General features: G+C 44.6%; 1 long non-coding RNA gene across 1 annotated transcript in view; it reads right to left on the bottom strand.

Moving 5' to 3' along the window:
- Window positions 1-1,670: 1,670 nt before the first annotated feature.
- The window catches only part of LOC149971606 (uncharacterized), a 53,708-nt gene continuing 34,140 nt past the window's right edge, over window positions 1,671-21,238 (bottom strand). Inside the window, exon 2 of the long non-coding RNA XR_016491624.1 lies at window positions 1,671-3,105. This is a non-coding gene — a long non-coding RNA (uncharacterized LOC149971606). The remainder of the gene's footprint in view (window positions 3,106-21,238) is intronic.

The raw sequence follows: 21,238 nt of genomic DNA, 5'->3' as shown, positions 1-21,238 counted from the left end.
CCGCCTATCTAGCGCTGTTAGAGCCTTCCTCCTCTACAGCGCTGCCGGAGTCTCCCGCCTGTTCAGAACTGCCAGTCTGCAAGGAGCTGCCAGTCTGCAAGGAGCTGCCAGTCTGTATAGAGCTGCCAGTCTGCAAGGAGCTGCCAGTCTGCATAGAGCTGCCAGAGCTGCCAGTCTGCAGGATGCCGCCAAAGCTGCCAGTCTGCAAGGAGCCGCCAGAGCTGCCAGTCTGCAAGGAGCCGCCAGAGCTGCCAGTCTGCAAGGAGCCGCCAGAGCTGCCAGTCTGCATGGAGCAGCCAGAGCTGCCAGTCAGCATGGAGCAGCCAGAGCTGCCAGTCAGCATGGAGCAGCCAGGGCCGCCAGTCAGCATGGAGCAGCCAGGGCCGCCAGTCAGCATGGAGCAGCCAGAGCCGCCAGTCAGCATGGAGCAGCCAGAGAAGCCAGTCAGCATGGAGCAGCCAGTCAGCATGGAGCAGCCAGAGCAGCCAGTCAGCATGGAGCAGCCAGAGCTGCCAGTCAGCATGGAGCAGCCAGAGCTGCCAGTCAGCATGGAGCAGCCAGTCAGCATGGAGCAGCCAGAGCAGCCAGTCAGCATGGAGCAGCCAGAGCTGCCAGTCAGCCAGAGTCTTCCAGATCTGCCAGTCAGCCAGACTCTTCCAGATCTGCCAGTCAACCAGACTCTTCCAGATCTGCCAGTCAACCAGACTCTTCCAGATCTGCCAGTCAGCCAGACTCTTCCAGATCTGCCAGTAAGCCAGACTCTTCCAGATCTGCCAGTCAACCAGACTCTTCCCGATCTGCCAGTGAACCAGACTCTTCCAGATCTGCCAGTCAACCAGACTCTTCCAGATCTGCCAGTCAGCCAGGGGCCGCCAGTCAGCCAGGAGCTGCCGCCCCTCTGTCCAGAGCTTCCGCCCCTCTGTCCATTGAGAAGAGTTGCCATGGTGAGGAGGCCACGGAAGAGGACAAGGTGGGGGAAGACTAAGGTGAAGTGGGGGCCACGTCCAGCACCAGAGCCGCCACCGCGGACAGATGCCCACCCAGACCCTCCCCTATAGGTTCAGGTTTTGCGGCCGGAGTCCGCACCTTGAGGGGGGGGGGGGGGGGGGTACTGTACTGTCACACCCTGACCATAGTTTGCTTTGTATGTTTCTATGTTTTGGTTGGTCAGGGTGTGAGCTGGGTGGGCATTCTATGTTACATGTCTAGTTTGTCTATTTCTATGTTTTGGCCTAGTATGGTTCTCAATCAGAGGCAGGTGTCATTAGTTGTCTCTGATTGAGAATCATACTTAGGTAGCCTGGGTTGCACTGTTTGTTTGTGGGTGATTGTCTATGTTAGTGGCTTGTGTCAGCACAGGTCTAATTTGTTAGCTTCACGGTCGTCATTTGTTTATTGTTTTGTATGCAATGTCAGTATTTTCTTTATTAAAGATTTACCATGGACACTTACCACGCCGCATTTTGGTCCGACTCTCCATCACATAAAGAAAACCGTGACACTGAGTCTGTACATAGTCAAAGCTTTCCTTAATTTTGAGTCAGTCACAGTGGTCAGGTATTCTGCCGCTGTGTACTCTCTGTGTAGGGCCAAATAGCATTCTAGTTTGCTCTGTTTTTTTGTTAATTGTTTCCAATGTGTCAAATAATTATATTTTTGTTTTCTCATGATTTGGTTGGGTCTAATTTTGCTGCTGTCCTGGGGCTCTGTAGGGTGTGTTTGTGTTTGTGAACAGTGGCCCAGGACCAGCTTGCTTAGGGGACTCTTCTCCAGGTTCATCTCTCTGTAGGTGATGGCTTTGTTATGGAAGGTTTGGGAATCGCTTCCTTTTAGGTGGTTATAGAATTTAACGGCTCTTTTCTGGATTTTGATAATTAGTGGGTATCGGCCAAATTCTGCTCTGCATGCATTATTTGGTGTTCTACGTTGTACACGGAGGATATTTTTGCATAATTCTGCGTGCAGAGTCTCAATTTGGTGTTTGTCCCATTTTGTGAAGTCTTGGTTGGTGAGCGGACCCCAGACCTCATAACCATAAAGGGCAATGGGCTCTATGACTGATTCAAGTATTTTTAGCCAAATCCTAATTGGTATGTTGAAATTTATGTTCCTTTAGATGGCATAGAATGCCCTTCTTGCCTTGTCTCTCAGATCGTTCACAGCTTTGTGGAAGTTACCTGTGGCGCTGATGTTTAGGCCGAGGTATGTATAGTTTTTTGTGTGCTCTAGGGCAACCGTGTCTAGATGGAATTTGTATTTGTGGTCCTGGTGACTGGACCTTTTTTGGAACACCATTATTTTGTTCTTACTGAGATTTACTGTCAGGGCCCAGGTCTGACAGAATCTGTGCATAAGATCTAGGTGCTGCTGTAGGCCCTCCTTGGTTGGTGACAGAAGCACCAGATCATCAGCAAACAGCAGACATTTGACTTCGGATTCTAGTAGGGTGAGGCCGGGTGCTGCAGACTTTTCTTGTGCCTGCGCCAATTCATTGATATATATGTTGAAGAGGGTGGGGCTTAAGCTGCATCCCTGTCTCACCCCACGACCCTGTGTGAAGAAATTTGTGTCCCTCTCTATCTCCCTCTCCCTCCCTCTCTCTCTATCTATCTCCCTCTATCTCCCTCTCTCTCACTCTTTCTCTCTCCCCAATTCAATTGGCTTCATTGGCATATGAAACATATGTTAACATTGCCTAAGCAAGTGAAATAGGTAACAAACAAAAGTGAAATAAACAACAACAAAAAATGACAGTAAACATTACACTCACAAAAGTTTCAAAGGAATAGAGACATTTCAAATGTCATATTATGGCTATGCATTATGTCTCGGTCTCTCTCTAAACATCATGAGAGGATATTACTTAGAACTATGGAGGGAAAACAACACAGAACAGCGATCTCATCTTTGAACCTAGATCTACAATCTCTCCACCACCAAAGAAATGAAATCGGTCACTAGTGATAAATTACCCAGTGGTGAAGACGTGATTGACGTAGCTGCAGATTCAGCGTCTCTGTGGAATTGGGTCAACACGTCTCTTCCCAGAGGTGGGCCAGTCGCTGGTGTCCAATGGTGCTCTCCTTCTCTCCTCGGAGGAGGGACCTATGGAGGGAAGTGAGGAGGGTGAGAGAGTGACAGAGATAGAGAACGAGAGAGCGAGAGAGAGAGACCTTGATTTTGGACAAAATTACCTGAATGGACTATCACTAGCATGGACTATCAACAAAAAAAAACTTTGAACAAACCAAAACCTGCAGAAGATACAATAATCTCTAGGTAACTGCGTTACATAAAGCTTAATAAACAAGGCTCCTAAACTACCAAGTTGCTAGGAAAGAAACTGACCTGGCTGCAACTTCAATCAGCACTGAAGTTTGAAGTGAGAGGTGTGAAAACTCTTGAGTCTAACAATGGCAAGAGAGTTCCACAGACCAGCACAACAACAACCCCCCCCCCCCCCCCTTAAAGAGGCACACATGGCACTGAATGAAGAGGTGAGAAAGCTGAGGTGTGACAGAGAGCAGGACAATCCCCCAGACAAGCCAGCAGAACAGCCCACCTCAGACCCGGACCACAACACCACGATAGGAGAGACAACACAGGATCCCCTAGCCACATCATAATTCACACAGGCACAAATGACCTGAGGGCCCAGCAGGAAAGGGTGGCAACAGCACTCAATGTAGTGATTGAAAAAGTTTCTTCCACTTTCCCAACGCACAAGTGGTTATCTCCACCCTGCTACCACAAAAATACTTTCACCCTGCCACCATACAGCAGCTGACCCCCATGCAGCGGGTGACCACCATACAGCGGGTGACCACCATACAACGGGTGACCACCATACAGCGGGTGACCACCATACAGCGGGTGACCACCATGCAGCGGGTGACCACCATACAGCGGGTGACCACCATACAGCGGGTGACCACCATACAACGGGTGACCACCATGCAGTGGGTGAATGCAAGCATTCAAAACCAAATGTCTACCTGGCCCACCACTCCACCCTGGCCTTTACGACAAGGTCCTCATCCACAAGGCAGCAATCCTAACTTTTGACAGGACCGTGAAGGACATCACCCTCAACCGTAGCCCCAGCACCTCACACAGGAGCCACAGAGCAACGGACACCCCGCCCAGACCAGCGAGACACCCTACCAGACCTGCAAGAGACCCTCCCAAATTACCTGCACCAAGAGAACCCACACCAAGAGGACCTACACTCTGAATTTACAAACAGACAATCTGACAGCACAGTTGCAGTCCCCAACGCTCTGGATAACATAACAGCCTAACCAGCTCTGCTAGGGTGAGTAATGTTCAGTGAGCTGTTATCTCATTTGTGTCTGGAAGTAGCTAGCAAGTTAGGCGGATGCTTGATTGCTGTTAATACAGAACACTCGGATTAACCCTTAAAGAGATGGGTGGGGGTAAAGCTTAAGAGGGTGTGAACAATGCTGAATGGGTGTAGACAAAGAAGGGCTTTCCAGTAGTAGTACAAAAATATTCAAAGACCATTTTCTCAAAAGTGAGTTTACAAGTTTATCAACTTTCTAAGCAGAATAACTTCCCCTTATTCCTCAACTGTAGTGTATGATATACCATTTTGTAGCTCTGAGTTTACTTTTATCCAATGTAAAAAAATAAAAAATAAAATAAAAAATGCTATATAACACCGATTTGAGTTGGTCGGTCACATATTTAGACGACAAATTCCAATTACATAAACTCTTTACCATCATCCTCAGCTCTTGCATGTTCCCCAATATTTGGAACCAAGGACTAATCACCCCAATCCACAAATTTTGACCCCAATAACTACCGTGGGATATGCGTCAACAGCAACCTTAGGAAAATTTCCTCAGTGAAAACAATGTACTAAGTAAATGTCAAATTGGCTTTTTACCAAATTACCGCACGACAAACTACGTAATCACCCTGCACACCCTAATTGACAAACAAACAAACCAAAACAAAGGCAAAGTCTTCTCATGCTTTGTTGATTTCTAAAAAGCTCAATGGCATGAGGGCCTGCTATACAAATTGATGGAAAGTGGCGCTGGGAAAAAAAATATACGGCATTATAAAATCCATGTACATAAACAACAAGTGTGCGGTTAAAATAGCCAAATAACACACATATTTCTTTCCACAGGGCCAGGGGGTGAGACAGGGATGAAGCTTAAGCCCCACCCTCTTCAACATACACTACCGGTCAAAAGTTTTAGAACACCTACTCATTCAAGGGTTTTTCTTTATTTTTAATATTTTCTACATTGTAGAATAATAGTGAAGACATCAGAACTATGAAATAACACATATGGAATCATGTAGTAACCAAAAAGTGTGAAACAAATCAAAATATATTTTATACTTGAGATTCTTCAAATTGCCACCCTTTGCCTTGAAGACAGCTTTGCACACGCTTGGCATTCTCTCAACCAGCTTCATGAGGTCACCTGGAATGCATTTCAATTAACAAGTGTGTTAAAAGTTAATTTGTGGAATTTTTGTTCCCTCTTAATGCGTTTGTGCCAATCAGTTGTGTTTTGACAAGGTAGGTGTGGTATAGAAAAGATAGACCTATTTGGTAAAAGACCAAGTCCATATTATGGCAAGAACAGCTCAAATAAGCAAAGAGAAATGACAGTCCATCATTACTTTAAGACATTAAGGTCAGTCAATACGGAAAATGATGAGAACTTTTAAAGTTTCTTTAAGTGCAGTTGCAAAAAACATCAAGCACTATGATGAAACTGGCTCATGAGGACCGCCACAGGAATGGAAGACCCTAAGTTACCTCTGCTCAGAGGATAAGTTCATTAGAGTTACCAGCCTCAGAAATTGCAGCCCAAATAAATGCTTCACAGAGTTCAAGTAACATACACATCAACTTTTCAGAGGAGACTGTGTGAATCAGGCCTTCATGGTTGAATTTCTGCAAAGAAACCACTTCTAAAGGACACCAATAAGAAGAAGAGACTTGCTTGGGCCAAGAAACACGAGCAATGGACATTAGACCGGTGGAAATTTGACATTTGGTCTGGAGTCCAAATTGGAGATTTTTGTCTTTGTGAGTGAACGGATGATCTCCGTATGTGTATATCCCACCGTAAAGCATGGAGGAGCAGGTGTTAGGGTGTGGGGGTGCTTTACTGATGACACTGTCTGTGATTTATTTAGAATTCAAGGCACACTTAACCAGCATGGCTACCACAGCATTCTGCAGAGATACGCCATCCCATCTGGTTTACACCTCCAGGCTGTGTAAGGTCTATTTTACCAAGAAAGAGAGTGATGGAGTGCAGCATCAAATTACCTGGCCTCCACAATCCTCCGACCTTAGCCAATTGAGATGGTTTAGGAAGAGTCGGACAGCAGAGTGAAGGAAAAGCAGCCAACAAGTGCTCAGCATATGTGGAAACTCCCTCAAGACTGTTGGAAAAGCATTCCAGTTGATGCTGGTTGAGAGAATGCCAAGAGTGTGCAAAGCTGTCATTAAGGCAAAGGGTGATTATATGAAGAATCTCAAATATAAACATATTTATTTTTGTTTAAGACTTTTTTGGTTACTACATGATTCCATATGTGTTATTTCATAGTTTTGATGTCGTCACTATTATTCTACAATGTAGAAAATAGTAACAATAAAGAAAGACCAAAAAACCTTGGTTCTAAAACTAATTGGCGAGGGCACTAGAAAAGTCTGCAGCACCTGGCCTCACCCTACTAGGTGTCTACTGTTTGCTGATGATCTGGTGCTTCTCTCCCCAACCAAGGAGGGCCTACGGTAGCACTAGATCTTCTGCCCAGATTCTGTCAGACCTGGGCCCTGACAGTGAATCTCAGTAAGACAAATATAATGGTGTTCCAAAAAAGGACCACGAATACAATTTCCACCTAGACACCGTTAGCCTAGAGCACACAAAAACGATACATACCTCATTCTAAACACCAGCGCCACAGGTACAGTGGCAAGAAAAAGTATGTGAACCCTTTGGAATTACCTGGATTTCTGCATGAATGAGTCATAAAATGTATCTGATCTTCATCTTAGTCACAAAAATAGACAAACACAGTGTGCTTGAACTAATAACACACAAATGATTGTATTTTTCTTCTCTATATTGAATACATCATTTAAACATTCACAGTGTAGGTTGGAAAATGTATGTGAACCCCTAGGCTAATTACTTTTCCAAAAGTTAATTGGAGTCAGGTGTCAGCTAACCTGGAGTCCAATCAATGAGATGAGATTGGAGATGTTGGTTAGAGCTGCCCTGCCTTATAAAAAACACTCTAAAAATGTGAGTTTGCTATTCACAAGAAGCATTGCCTGACGTGAACCATGTCTCAAACAAAAGAGACTCCCTAGGAGTAGCCGTCCTGCAAAGACGACAGCAAGAGCACAGTGCAGAATGCTCAATGAGGTTAAGAATAATCCTAGTGTCAGCTAAAGACTTACAGAAATCTCTGGAACGTGCTAACATCTCTGTTGACGAGTCTACGATACGTAAAACACTAAACAAGAATGGTGTTCATGGGAGGACACCATGGAAGAAGTCACTGCTGTCCAAAAACAACATTGCTGCACGTCTGAAGTTTGCAAAAGTGCACTAAGATGTTCCACAGCGCTACTTGCTAAATATTATGTGGACAGATTAAACTACATTTGAGTTGTTTGGAAGGAACACACAACACTATGTGTGGAGAAAAAAAGGCACAGCACCTCATCCCAACTGTAAAGTGTGGTGGAGGGAGAATCAAAGTTTGGGGCTGCTTTGCTTTCTCAGAGCTTGGACAGCTTGCTATCATCGACGGAAAAATGAATTCCCAAGATTATCAAGACATTTTGCAGGAGCATGTTAGGCTATCTGTCTGCCAATTGAATCTCAACAGAAGTTGGGTGATGCAACAGGTCGTCACAGACAAATCAAGCTGCCCAGAAAGGACAGTCTGGCTATAGAGACCGGTCGTTACAGACAAACCAAGCTGCCCAGAGAGGACAGTCTGGCTATAGAGACTGGTTGTCACAGACAAACTTGGCTGCCCAGAGAGGACAGTCTGGCTATAGAGACCGGTCATCACAGACAAACCTGGCTGCCCAGAGAGGACTGTCTGGCTATAGAAACTGGCTGTCACAGACAAACTTGGCTGCCCAGAGAGGGCAGTCTGGCTATAGAAACTGGTTGTCACAGACAAACTTCGCTGCCCAGAGAGGACAGTCTGGCTATAGAAACTGGTTGTCACAGACAAACCTGGCTGCCCAGAGAGGACAGTCTGGCTATAGAAACTGGTTGTCACAGACAAACCTGGCTGCCCAAAGAGGACAGTCTGGCTATAGAAACTGGTTGTCACAGACAAACCTGGCTGCCCAGAGAGGACAGTCTGGCTATAGAAACTGGTTGTCACAGACAAACTTGGCTGCCCAGAGAGGACAGTCTGGCTATAGAAACTGGTCGTCACAGACAAACCTGGCTGCCCAGAAAGGACAATCTAGCTATAGAAACTGGTCGTCACAGACAAACTTGGCTGCCCAGAGAGGACAGTCTGGCTATAGAAACTGGTCGTCACAGACAAACTTGGCTGCCCAGAGAGGACAGGCTGTGCTCACTCTGCTCCAGGGGAGAGGAAGACAGAGCTGCATTTCCTATTACACTGTGACAAATACTCAGACCTAAGAGAAAAAAAAATATTATTATTAAAATTATTATTTAGCACAAAGAATTTGAAATTATAAAAGAAAAAAATCTAATATTTATTTGGGGAAAGCCTAAATGTGCAGTTTTGGCAGCCAAATATGTGCCCTCCTGCCACAACTTGAGGGCCAGCCAGTGAAAAGTGCAATGTCATGTCAATAATATTTCCCATTTTGGTTTTGGTTTGGCTTTCATGTGGCTTCTCAGTCAGGTTGAGACTGGTCTACTGCTATTGCTTTAATGTATTATTAGTATTAGTCCCATGTATATTGCTGTTGAAGCTGCTGCAATGGTAATCACATTTCCACTACTACTACTATTATTGATGCCTTATTGCTGTTGGTCCCACCATTTGTTGTTAAATGTATACTTTGACAATTTAATTAAGTAATTGAACTTGGCATGTAAATAAATTCAATTGAAACTGAAATTGAGATAGAGAGAGACTGACTCCACCAGTCCCATCATCCTATTGTAGGGTGTTTCTTATCAGCAGCCAGCACGCTGTCCCCTCGTCACAGTGGCTGCTGGGGAGCTGAACACTGAGCCCTGGCTGCCAATAGGAAACAGAGAGGTGGACAAGGGCCGAATGCCAATCAGCGTGGTCCCCTGGCCGAGCCAGCCCTGAGATTTCATTACTCCCCCAGACGATGACATAGCGCTGGCCTGTGGAGCACTCCGACCCCGGCCCCAGGTCTGATAGCCATGTCAACAGGAGCCCTCTCCTTACTCGCCCATTGCACGAGACTCTTGACCTTTACACACATCGATAACTGCATAAATCCCATTTGATTTGGCCCCTACTGGAAGGTTTGGGGGTTAAAGGACTGGAATAGGCTAAGAGGGAGATAAGAGATAGACTTTTAGGGAGGTTTGGCAGCTACTAGCTCTGTGTAAAGGTGTGTCGAGCTCTCTAATAAATCAGTGTGGGGAAGAAAGTGCAGAGGTGAGCGAAAAAATGTAGTGCACTCTCAAGGAGTTCAAAACAGACCCATAAAAGTTTAATGCACAGCTGGCAGCTAGCAGCCCGGCAGAAAAAAGGGGAGAGAGCTATTTCCAGAGCTGTAGCTAGCATTCATAATTCACATTATAGTTTTAGGCAGAGGAATACAGGGTTTCTGTTCAGATTCATCGTCTTCCTCTCTGACTTCTCACACTTTGCGTTCTATTATTTGCCATGATTGGAGACCTGGTTTGACTTGTCTGAACGTTTCATACCTCAGCTATCTGGCAGCAGAGATCCTCTCAAAAGACAGAGAGAGAAATCAAGATGAGCTACCACACACTGGTTGTACTTAACTCTGAGTGACAAGTGAAAAGGAAGCTTTCATTTTCCAATCTCCCAAAAATAACCGCCCCCAGAACAGCTATTTTTTACATTTCATCTGAACAAATTAAATCTCTCTTTAATAACATATTTAATCAAAGAATATGTATTCATATCTGAAATAATCATCTGACATCGATGAAGTGATAAGGACAGAGGTGAGAAGTAAAGGAAAGAGGGAAGATAGACAAGAGGATAGACAGTAGGAAAGAAAAGAGGAAAAACAGGAGGATAGACAAGAACGCAGACAGGAGGATAGACAGTAGGAAAGAAAGGAGGAAAGACAGGAGGAAAGACAAGAGGATAGACAGTAGGAAAGAAAGGAGGAAAGACAGGAGGAAAGACAGGAGGAAAGACAAGAGGACAGACAGGAGGAAAGACAGGAGGAAAGACAGGAGGATAGACAAGAGGAAATACAGGAGGGAAGACAGGAGGAAAGACAAGAGGAAATACAGGAGGGCAGACAGGAGGAAAGACAAGAGGACAGACAGGAGGATAGACAAGAGGAAATACAGGAGGGAAGACAGGAGGAAAGACAAGAGGACAGACAGGAGGAAAGACAGGAGGAAAGAAAGGAGGATAGAAAGGAGGAAAGACAGGAGGATAGACAGGAGGAAAGACAGGAGGGTAGACAGGAGGATAGACAGGAGGGAAGACAGGAGTAAATACAGGAGGAAAGACAGGAGGATAGACAGGAGGAAAGACAAGGGGACAGACAGGAGGATAGACAGGAGGAAAGACAGGAGGACAGACAGGAGGACAGACAGGAGGAAATACAGGAGGATAGACAGGAGGATAGACAGGGGGAAAGACTGGAGGGAAGACGGGAGGGAAGACAGGAGGAAAGACAGGAGGATAGACAGGAGGATGAGGAAATACAGGAGGAAAGACTGGAGGGAAGACGGGAGGGAAGACAGGAGGAAAGACAGGAGGAAAGACAGGAGGAAAGACAGGAGGATAGACAGGAGGGAGGACAGGAGGGTAGACAGGAGGAAAGACAGGAGGAAAGACAGGAGGGTAGACAGGAGGATAGACAGGAGGGCAGACAGGAGTAAATACAGGAGGAAAGACAGGAGGATAGACAGGAGGATGAGGAAATACAGGAGGAAAGACAGGAGGATAGACAGGAGGGCGGACAGGAGGGAAGACAGGAGGAAAGACAGGAGGAAAGACAGGAGGAAAGACAGGAGGATAGACAGGAGGGCAGACAGGAGGAAATATAGGAGGAAATATAGGAGGAAAGACAGGAGGATAGACAGGAGGATAGACAGGAGGAAAGACAGGAGGGCAGACAGGAGGAAATACAGGAGGACAGACAGGAGGACAGACAGGAGGAAAGACAGGAGGACAGACAGGAGGAAATACAGGAGGACAGACAGGAGGATAGACAGGAGGAAAGACAGGAGGACAGACAGGAGGAAATACAGGAGGATAGACAGGAGGATAGACAGAAGGAAAGACAGGAGGGAAGACAGGAGGAAAGACAGGAGGATAGACAGGAGGATAGACAGGAGGATGAGGAAAGACAGGAGGATAGGAGGATAGACAGGAGGGAAGACAGGAGGGCATACAGGAGGATAGACAGGAGGAAAGACAGGAGGATAGACAGGAGGATAGACAGGAGGACAGACAGGAGGGAAGACAGGAGGATAGACAGGAGGAAAGACAGGAGGATAGACAGGAGGACAGACAGGAGGAAATACAGGAGGATAGACAGGAGGATAGACAGGAGGGAAAACAGGAGGGATGACAGGAGGAAAGACAGGAGGAAAGGAGGAAAAACAAGAGGAAAGAGAGAGATAGAGATATATAGAGAGAGATAAATATGTATATATACAGATATATATATATATATATATATATATATATATATATATAGAGAGAGAGAGAGAGAGAGAGAGAGAGAGAGAGAGAGAGAGATATATATACATGTATTAAGAGAGATATATATATATATAGAGAGAGAGAGAGAGAGAGAAGAGTAGAGGAAGCACACTTCAAAAGCCCCTCTATATCTCACCTTTCCCCTAAAGACTGGATGTCACATTGTTTTTACCTCCTGTCGCCACTCCCCCACCGCCCACCATCCATCCCATCGCCCTCTGCACCTGAGCGTTTAGCTGACTAGAAACGGTGTGAAGCATTTTAAAATAGCCCATCTGTGCACCCTCTCAAGGAGCAGTAGGAAGAGGGCCGGGGAAGTCAATGCATCCATCCCTTGCTTAGGTGGATCACAGGACATGTGGCAGAGAGAGCTGGGTGAGAGGCACTACAGCAAAAATCACTCAGGCAGCCCACCTGTTGCCCTATTCCCTCCACCAGGAAGGGGCCTCAGAGTTTAGTCACAATTCGAGGAGACAGAGTTGCTTGTCACTTTGGATAGGACACCATGCTGAAGTGACTTCGTTCACAACACAACGTCAATTCATCATCCACACTGTTAACCCCCCTGTCACTTCCCCTCCGCCCGGATAATGAAGCATTTTGTCACTGGAAATTGTTGTGCGCTCATTCAGATAAGCTTAGTAAACGTTCGGTAGCATGAAATGGCTTGTGATGGGGGTCGGGTGACGTGGAGTGCTGACTTGATTGAATCAGTCCTGTCAGGAGGGTTGTGGTGATTAGCAGGCTATTATGCAGAGGCAACAACAATAACAACAACAAATAACACCGACCACCACACAGACAGCAGGGAGACATGGGCACCTGGCCCTTTGTTGTAGTAGATCACACACACACACACACACACACACACACACACACCAACCAATCAACATTTACACACACACACACGCTACACACAATGAGTGCTCCAGTGCTCTTCTTGCCTGTGATTCCTGATCAGATGGCAGAATATAGGTAGACAGAGCAACCTTGCTTCAGAGATAAAGAGAGAAAAATAGAGAAAAGGTGAGATGAAGAGAGAAAATGAGAGATAAACAGAGATAAATAGATAAAAAGAGAGGAAATTAGAGAAAAAAGAGAGATAAAGAGAGAGAGGAGTAGAGAGAGGAGCAGCAGGCAGGCAGCAGCAGCTCTGGCCCAGCTCTTCCCATTAAGACGGCTGTGTGAAACGAGAGCTGAAGCACCGGCAGAGCCTGCTGTCACTCTCACTTAGTCCAGCCCCCGCCAATGGTCCCATGGCAGGCCCCAGCCTCACAGCAGTGGTCTGTACACTAGCTAGGCCTGGATGAGCCATAACTCTACACACACTAGTATTACTGCACCATGTGACAGGCTGCTGATTAAAAAAATAGATTTAAAGTAATTTTGCTTGATTGATTTGATATTAGAACTAGGAAGGAAGCACTTGTCTATTCAAGATTTAAGATGGCAGAGTGTATCTTTATCTAACTGCAGGTATACTCTGGGTAATTATGGTAATAAGGGAATGAGATCCTTATCTTAGGGTAAAGTAGTAGAGCGTAATTAAATCATATATATTTTGTTTGTGGTCTGTATGCATGTGTGATGGTATCTATTTCCTTTTGGTAAAAGGAAATCTATTTACTTTGTTAGCCAACTTGTTGTCATGCCAAATAACTATTGGGCCTTGACAAATGTACTGTATAAACTCAGGCTACATCATTCAAAAACATATGCTTAAAACAATAAGTGAGTACAAGTACACTACATGACCAAAAGCATGTGGATAGCTACTCGTCCAACATCTCATTCCAAAATCACAGGCGTTAATATGGAGTTGGTCCCCCCCTTTGCTGCTATAACAGCCTCCACTCTTCTGGGAAGGCTTTCCACTAGATGCTGGAACATTGCTGCAGGGACTTGTTTCCATTCAGCCACAGAGCATTAATGAGGTCGGACACTGATGTTGGGCAATTAGGCTTGGCTCGCATTCGGCGTTGCAATTCATCCCAAAGGTGTTCGATGGGGTTGAAGTCATGGCTCTGTGCAGGCCAGGCAAGTTATTCCACACCGATCTCAACAAACCATTTCTGTATGGACCTTGCTTTGTACACGGGGGCATTGTCATGCTGACACAGGAAAGGACCTTCACCAAGTGCTGCCACAAAGTTGGAAGCACAGAATCGTCTAGAAGGTCATTGGATGCTGTAGCGTTAAGATTTCCCTTCACATGAACCAAGGGACCAACCAACATCCCCAGACCATTATTCCTCCTCCACTAAACTTTACATTTGGCACTATGCATTCGGCAGGTAGATTGTGATTGTGTGTGAGATTATGTGTGTGTGTGTCTTCCCTATTCCTTCTGCGTGCTGCGGTGCATCTTTCTTCACCACATGCCTCCAGGATCACCTTGAATGCGCACAGGGGAGAGTCGGGATCTGCTGCTGAAGCTACTCTGCCACACAGCATTGCACTGCCTCTTCCAAATGGGAGGGAGACATTTTGAATTCTGTACATGTACACAGTCAAGCGTGAAGGCTTTGGCCTCACACGTCAAAGAGCTGGCGGGATCTTTGGGGGGGCTAAGTGCTTTGATGGCTTGTAGGTCATCTTATCAGGCAATGAACCCAGTCTGTAGTGTATCTGTACACCCAGGGTGATGCAGAGATAAAGCCAGCACCCCAAATGGCACCCTATTCCCTACATAGTGCATCCATAGGTCTCTGGTCAAAAGACGTGCATTATGTAGGGAATAGGGTGTCATTTGGGATGTATCCACTGTATCTAGCAGCATGTTTTCAAGCAACTCCTGCTGATAGCTCAACTTTAAGCCCCTTCTTTCCAGTTATGAAACAGCAGCCACAAATGTTACGGCTGTTACTGAATAGTTATGACGACCCCCTGTGCTAATGAACCTTAAGATTATCCATCTTTGTTTCCAAGGACCATAAACATGACCATTGAATTAGTGTTGAACTACTTTTCAAGTGCCTTCTTGACACAACAGCATCATCAACTCATTAAGCTTGTTATACATGCACCGCAGCCCCGTACCATTTGGTCAAGCCAAATGGGTTTACATCAAATCAAGTTTGAGAGCTGTGTGAATAAATAAACTCTCTTTCCTCACTCTCCTTTCTCCAGTCCATCTGTAATGCTGCAATAACCTACACTGCTGCTTCAACATGATTTAAAACTGAACTAAATGGCTGCTGGGTTATTCAAGCATTCTTAGAAAGGTAACGCACAAAACCCATGACATTGGCAAAGTCGCTACTCGTCGGGTACATTTACACGTACTGTAAAGCTGTGAAATGGAATTGCATTTTTTTTATGACTTTGCCCGGCCAAACCTCTGCATCAAATCAATGGAAGGGTTCCCTCCTCTGTTTATTACCACTGTTGGTCTAGTGTTGAACAAGTCAGTCAGGTTGAGTTCATCTTAAAGAGGTCATACAGGTTAATTACTCTGTGGGTCACACCATTTCACACCCCGATGGACACATTGGAAAAGGAGAGGAGTGTGAATCCACTGTATAAGACTCTCTATGTGATCTTAATCACACTCCACACTACCCCTAATGGGTTCTCTGTTGACTGTGGTAGATTGTTGTCTCTGTTAGGTTGATACTATAGCCTACCCACTACATGATTTATTAGAGATATATCAACCTAGGACCCGTTTGGGGTTGGGGAAAATATGGTGTACAAACACACACAGTGCCTTCAGAAAGTAAAGTATTCACACCCATTTTTCCATGTTTTGTTGTGTCACAGCTGGAATTTAAAATGTATTAAATTTAGATTTAGTGTCACTGATCTACACACAATATCCCATAATGTCAAAAAATACGTTAAAAAAAAACATAAAATAAAAAATAATAATTCAAATGAAGTACAAATGAATGAGTCAATAAGTATTCAACCCCTTTGTTATAGCAAGCCCAAATAAGTTCAGGAGTAAAAATGTGCTTAACAAGTAAAATAGTAAGTTGCATGGACTCGCTATGTGTTCAATAATAGTGTTTAACATGATATTTGAATGACTACCTCGTCTCTGTACCCCACACATCAAATTATCTGGAAGGTTCCTCAGTCGAGCAGTGAATTTCAAGCACAGATTCAAGCACAAATACCAGGGAGGTTTTCTAATGCCTTGCAAAGAAGGGAACTAAACATCCCTTTGAGCATGGTGAAGTTATTAATTCGATTTGGATGGTGTATCAATACACCCAGTCACTACAAAGATACAGGCATCCTTTCTAACTCGGTGTCCAGAGAGGAAGGAAACCACTCCAGGGATTTCACCAAAGGCAATGGTGATTTTGAAACAATTACAGAGTTTAATAGTTGTGATAGGAGAAAACTGAGGATGGATCAACAACATTGTAGTTACTCCACAATGCTAACCTACATGACAGAGTGAAAAGAAGGAAGAATAATTTACAGAATAAAAAATATTCCAAAACATGCATCCTGTTTTCAACATGGCACTTAAGTAATACTGCAACAAACATGGCAAGGAAATGTACTTTTTGTCCTGAATACAAAGTGTTATGTTTGGGGTACATCACTGAATACCACTCTTCCTATTTTCAAGCATGGTGGTGGCTGCATCATGTTATGGGTATGCTTGTCATCGGCAAGGACAAGGACAGGGGAATTTCTTTGGATAACAATCTTATCTTTGTTTTCTTTATTATTTTGGTTAGGTCAGGGTGTGACTAGGGTGGGTATGTTAGTTGTTGTATTGCCTATGGGTTTTTGGCAGCTGTTTATCATTGTCTCTGATTGGGGACCATATTTAGGTAGCCATTTTGTCTAGGGTATTTGTGGGTTCTTATTCTATGTTTAGTTGCCTGTCTGCACTACTCATATTAGCTTTGTTCAGTGTTATTTCGTTAATTAAATAGAATGTACGTTTACCACGCTGCGCCTTGGTCTCCTCCTTACGGCGACCGTGACAGTCTTGATGACAGCTTTGCACACTTTTGGCATTCTCTCAACCAGCTTCACCTGGAAAGCTTTTCCAACAGTCTTAAAGGAGTTCCCACATATGCTGAGCACTTGTTGGCTGCTTTTCCTTCACTCTGCAGTCCAACTCATCCCAAACCATCTCAATTGGGTTGAGGTCGGGTGATTGTGTGCATTCTTGGTCAAATAGCCCTTACACAGGCTGGAGGTGTGTTTTGTCATTGTCCTGGAGGAGACTTTCAGAAGGCACAACACACGTAGGGGAGCTGAGATGGAGTTAGGAGTTTGAAGATAAACTAAAAGTTGAATCAGTGGTTAATAAGTCAAGACAGGGATCTCTATAGGATCTCTGTAGATATATAGAGAGAGAGAGCCTGAAAGAGACTTTGTCACCACTGGACTGCCTCACATCCATGTGGTCCTACTGCTATGATGGAACAGCCCTATCCTTCCAAGTAAACTGATCTAGTATGGAGAAAAACTAAATGGCTAGATGATGTTTGGTTCTGACATCTAAATCCAGAATCTCCATTGTGTTATTATCATTGTGGAGAAGTTTCATATAACTATTCTTATGCACCAGCACTTTATAATACAGGACTTTATAATACAGGACTTTATAATACAGCCCTTTATAATACAGCCCTTTATAATACAGCCCTTTATAATACAGCCCTTAATAATACAGGACTTTATAATACAGCCCTTAATAATACAGCCCTTTATAATACAGCCCTTAATAATACAGCCCTTAATAATACAGCCCTTAATAATACAGCCCTTAATAATACAGCCCTTAATAATACAGGACTTTATAATACAGCCCTTAATAATACAGCCCTTAATAATACAGGACTTTATAATACAGCCCTTTATAATACAGCCCTTAATAATACAGGACTTTATAATACAGCCCTTAATAATACAGCCCTTAATAATACAGCCCTTTATAATACAGCCCTTAATAATACAGCCCTTAATAATACAGGACTTTATAATACAGCCCTTTATAATACAGCCCTTTATAATACAGCCCTTTATAATACAGCCCTTTATAATACAGCCCTTAATAATACAGCACTTTATAATACAGCCCTTAATAATACAGCCCTTAATAATACAGCCCTTAATAATACAGCCCTTAATAATACAGCCCTTAATAATACAGCCCTTAATAATACAGCCCTTAATAATACAGCCCTTAATAATACAGCCCTTAATAATACAGCCCTTAATAATACAGCCCTTAATAATACAGCCCTTAATAATACAGCCCTTTATAATACAGCCCTTTATAATACAGCCCTTTATAATACAGCCCTTTATAATACAGCCCTTTATAATACAGCCCTTTATAATACAGCCCTTTATAATACAGCCCTTTATAATACAGCCCTTAATAATACAGCCCTTAATAATACAGCCCTTTATAATACAGCCCTTTATAATACAGCCCTTTATAATACAGCCCTTTATAATACAGCCCTTTATAATACAGCCCTTAATAATACAGGACTTTATAATACAGCCCTTAATAATACAGCCCTTAATAATACAGCCCTTAATAATACAGCACTTTATAATACAGCCCTTTATAATACAGCCCTTTATAATACAGCCCTTAATAATACAGGACTTTATAATACAGCCCTTAATAATACAGCACTTTATAATACAGCCCTTTATAATACAGCCCTTTATAATACAGCACTTTATAATACAGCCCTTTATAATACAGCCCTTTATAATACAGCCCTTAATAATACAGCACTTTATAATACAGCCCTTTATAATACAGCCCTTTATAATACAGCCCTTAATAATACCGGACTTTATAATACAGCCCTTAATAATACAGCCCTTAATAATACAGCCCTTAATAATACAGCCCTTAATAATACAGCCCTTAATAATACAGCCCTTAATAATACAGCCCTTTATAATACAGCCCTTTATAATACAGCCCTTTATAATACAGCCCTTTATAATACAGCCCTTAATAATACAGCCCTTAATAATACAGCCCTTAATAATACAGCCCTTAATAATACAGCCCTTAATAATACAGCCCTTAATAATACAGCCCTTAATAATACAGCCCTTTATAATACAGCCCTTTATAATACAGGACTTTATAGTACAGCCCTTTATAATACAGCCCTTTATAATACAGCCCTTTATAATACAGCCCTTTATAATACAGCCCTTTATAATACAGCCCTTTATAATACAGCCCTTAATAATACAGGACTTTATAATACAGCCCTTTATAATACAGCCCTTTATAATACAGCCCTTTATAATACAGCCCTTTATAATACAGCCCTTTATAATACAGCCCTTAATAATACAGCCCTTTATAATACAGGACAATGATAATGTTACCATATAAGCAATACGAGACATCAATATAGGACTGTGTTGGTGTGGAGACTATGACATTATGCTCAAAATAGCAGTAGTCATGAGTACCGTCTGTAACATTTTTCTTCTTCCCTTGGCTGGTGAAACGCAGTGAAAAATTGTCTGTCAGTACCACATCTATCAAGCAGAATAGTATCCCTTACAGAAGAGGCAATTACCACCATTGAAAGACTGTATCTTAATATACGGTTCACACATGCACACACAGTGGTTATTATCGTATCATATTTAAAGTCTCTGTCTTCTGTTTCCTTTCATGAGCCTTTCCTCCCATCATGGCTGTCAGGTTCAATTTGAATAGAGCCGGCTCCATTATCATGACAGCCCACCCACACTGTCACAACTTGATGCCTGGGCCGAGCTAGCAGTGCATAAGAGGAGACAGAGAGGAGGGCTGTGTGCTGACCTTGTCCTTGCTGTGAAGTATATGGCATTGTGCTGGCTGCCACTAAAGGCGTGATGTTCACAAATTTCATGGGCACTATTCTCTCCACAAATCACAGGTCATCTGTCCCTTCCTCCTCTCTTCCTCCCCTCCTCCTCCTCTCCTGTTCCTCTACTCCCCACCTGCTACTATCCTCCCCTCCTCTCCTCCTCCACTCCTCCTCTCCTCCTGCTCTCCCACCCTCCTCCTCACGGCCTCTCCTCCCCCCTCATCCCCTCATCCCCTCCTCCTCCTCCCCTCCTCCTATCCTCTCCTCCCCCTTCCTCCCCTCCTCCTATCCTCTCCTCCCCTCCTCCTATCCTCTCCTCCTCCTCCCTCCCCCTTCCTCCTATCCTATCCTCTCCTCTCCTCCTCATGTCCTTTCCTCCTCCGCTGCCCCCTCCTCCCTTCCTCCCCCTCTCCTCTCCTCCCCTCTTCCTATCCTCTCCTCCCCTTCTCCTCCCCTCTCCTCCTCCTCCCGTCCCCCCTCTTCCTATCCTCTCCTCCCCTCCTCCTATCCTCTCCTCCTCCTGTCCCCCCTCTACCTATCATCTACTTCTCCTCTCCTCTCCTCTCCTCTCCTCTCCTCTCCTCTCCTCTCCTCTCCTCTCCTCTCCTCTCCTCTCCTCTCCTCTCCTCACTCCTCCTCATGTCCTCTCCTCCTTCCCTCCCTCCTCCTCATGTCCTCTCCTCTTCCTATCCTCTCCTCCCCTCTCCTCCTCCCGTCCCCCTCTTCCTATCCTCTCCTCCCCTCCTCCTATCCTCTCCTCCTCCTGTCCCCCCTCTACCTATCATCTACTTCTCCTCTCCTCTCCTCTCCTCTCCTCTCCTCTCCTCTCCTCTCCTCTCCTCTCCTCTCCTCTCCTCTCCTCTCCTCTCCTCTCCTCACTCCTCCTCATGTCCTCTCCTCCTTCCCTCCCTCCTCCTCATGTCCTCTCCTCCTTCCCTCTCCTCTCCTCTCCTCCTTCCTCTCCTACCGCCCCCTCCCAATCCCCTCCTCCTATCTTCTCCTCCTCCTATCCTCTCCTCCTCCTCCCCCTTTCCTCTTCTCCTTTCTTACGCCTTTCCTCCTCCTACTCTCCTCCTCACGTCTCCTATCCTCTCCTCTTCTCCCATCCCCCTCCTCCTATCCCCCCTCCCCTCTTCCTCCCTCTCCCCTCCTCCTCCCTTCAATTCCTGCTCAGAGCCTTCTGCTTTTACATTGAGGTCCTTGAGATAACTGGTGTTGAATGTTCGGCGGCTGTAGCAGAGGGCTAAGTGTGCGCTGAGTTATGTTGACAGAAACATTGCTTCATGGGAGCCACCACTGCCCGCCAGCTCCCTCCTCCCGCACCTCCCCCGAGTTTCACAGTGACATTTCGGGAATGAATGATATTTAGGGTCCGGATGGAATTTCATTTGAGCAATGAAATTACCGAAGGTTAAAAGGAAAGAAAAACAAATGCAATCAAGCCATTGATTTTCAGACAAAAACTGTGGTGATCCATTGAAGGCTATAACTGCAGTCTATAAATA

This window comes from Oncorhynchus mykiss, chromosome 25 (assembly GCF_057628025.1).
Source record: "Oncorhynchus mykiss isolate SJ-2025 chromosome 25, ASM5762802v1, whole genome shotgun sequence".
In the NCBI taxonomy this organism is placed as follows: Eukaryota; Metazoa; Chordata; class Actinopteri; order Salmoniformes; family Salmonidae; genus Oncorhynchus; species Oncorhynchus mykiss.
This window is presented reverse-complemented; position numbering and strand designations above follow the sequence as displayed.